The sequence below is a fragment of the Echinops telfairi genome, unplaced genomic scaffold (genome assembly GCF_000313985.2).
Source record: "Echinops telfairi isolate 266 unplaced genomic scaffold, ASM31398v2 ScPeMD7_7424;HRSCAF=8462, whole genome shotgun sequence".
Lineage (NCBI taxonomy): Eukaryota > Metazoa > Chordata > Mammalia > Afrosoricida > Tenrecidae > Echinops > Echinops telfairi.
Genome location: NW_022111324.1, coordinates 15,515,282 through 15,517,463, shown reverse-complemented (window position 1 = coordinate 15,517,463; position 2,182 = coordinate 15,515,282). Strand labels below are relative to the sequence as shown.

The 2,182-nt window shown below is 42.3% G+C and overlaps 1 pseudogene; it reads right to left on the bottom strand.

Annotated features, from left to right (window-relative positions):
* Window positions 1-414, bottom strand: part of LOC101638600 — a 1,707-nt pseudogene extending 1,293 nt beyond the window's left edge.
* Window positions 415-2,182: the final 1,768 nt, after the last annotated feature.

Here is a 2,182-nt window from a genome sequence, read left to right as displayed (position 1 = left end):
GTGGACTCTAACCACCATGCCTTGAGGTTTCCCAAAAGCACCTCACATCCCTGTTTGGAGCCTGTCAGCCCCAGCGCATGCCAACATCTTGTTGATGCGGATGACGTGGAAGGGGTGGAGCCACACTCGGATGTGGAAGCTATCTTTGCCACAACTTTTCACCATGTACTTGTTAGCACAGATGCGGGCAGCCTCTGGGGCTTCAGAGGAGAGCTGCTCGTCCTCATCCGACACCATGTAGCCACACAGTGGGAATTCATCCACCTTGGCCTTCTTCCTGCCCAGGTCAAAAATGCGAATCTTGGCATCAGGGACACCTAGACAGAAGCGGGACTTTGGGTAGGGCTTGTTCTTACAATACCGGTAACATCGGGCAGGGCGGCAGCCCATGGCGACACCAGGATCAAGGTGGCACGCTGAAGGAAAAGAACCAACTTCAACATTTCTGTGATTCTAAAATTACTCACTGCCATCGAGTGGACCCCGATTCATAGCGACCCTATATAGAACGGGGTAGAACTACCCCGTGACTTTCAGAAGACTGTACATTTTTCCAAGAGTAGAAAGCCTGTCTCCTACAGAGCAGCTGGTGGTTTCGAAATGACGACCTTGTGGATCGCAGCCCAACGCGTCAACATTACACCATAAGAGCTCCTATTCTAAAATGATACATGTGAATTATGGGGAAATTAGGCATACCTAAAGATCATAAACGTAACGCCCATCACTCCTGGCATTTGGGTGTACTCCCTTCTAAGATTTTTTCCCCCATCAATCTATTAATCTGTCGTCTGTATTGAAACCTGTACACAGACATGCCTCGGAGGTATTGTAGGTTCAGGCCCAGATCACAGAAACAGAGCAAATGTCACAATAACAAGAGTTACATGCTTTGTTTTGGTTTTCCAAGCATATAAAAGTTATGTTGACACTCCACTGACATCTCCTAAGTGTACAGTAGCACGATGAAAACGTGAAATACGGTTAGCGTGACTAAAAAGCACAGGCTGCTGGGGAAATGGTGACGTCCCATTTATAAAACCAACACAGGGCCTGAGGAGTGTGGTGGCGTGCAATGACGTAAGATGTGCTTGTATCGTATAGGAAAATCGCTTGAGGAAGCTCTGGAGGCACTGTTGGGTACACATGAGACTATTAGCACAAGCTTGGCCATGCAAATCCACCATCTACTCTAGAGCTTTACAGCTTTATAGCCTCAGAAACTACATGGTCACTAGATGTGGGAATCGATTCGATGGCAATGGGTTTAATTTGGGATATATATATATATAATTTATATATATATAAATATATATATATGTTTTTTTTTAAAGGAACCCTGGTATGCTGTAGCTTCGGCATCAGGCTGCTCATCACAAGATTGGTGGCTCCAACTCACCAGCCTCCTACCAGAGAAAGATGAGGTTCTCTGCCCCCAAAACTGTATGGCCTCAGAAACCCTACAGAGGACTGTTATGTGTTGCCATAGACTCAGTGACAGTGGGTGTGTAGGTTTGACAGTCGTCGGTTCTTCACTTAGCATGAAAACACGCGACTTCTCTGTTCATGGAACTCTCTTCTTCCCTTAGGGCTTACATTCCTTATTTCTTCTTTTTATAGAAGCGTCCATTTATAGAAATTGTAGAGTCTTTTTGTTTTCCAGTATTTCCTTGAAACAGATTCCTTAAAGTGGTATGCTGTATAAATAGGTATAAAATTTGAGATAAATCTTGGCAAATTGCTTTGCAGGTAAGAGATACTGATCTCTACTTCCACCTGCAGGATATGAAACTGTCCATTTCCCCACACTCATGACAACACTGAAATTTTTGTAACTTTTGCTAATTTTCTAGTTTAAGTTGATCTCAGCATTTTCCACTGCATTCTCTTGACAGCTAGTGAAGTTGAATAAGATTCACGCTATTAGAGATTCTGAGAATTGTCTGCTGGGATTTAAGTGTTTTTAGAGAAACTCCTATGCTTTCTTCAGGTTTTGAAAAGAATTATTAGCATTTAATTTTTTAAAAGTCAACATATCTAAAATGTATCTTAATATGTGGGAAGAGGTGGAGATACGATTTTTAAAATTTCCCTCAAATCTTTAGTATCATTTAATGATTTTTATACTTATTTTCATATATAACTATTGTGATAAACAAGCAGCCATCTAGCTGAGAAGCAT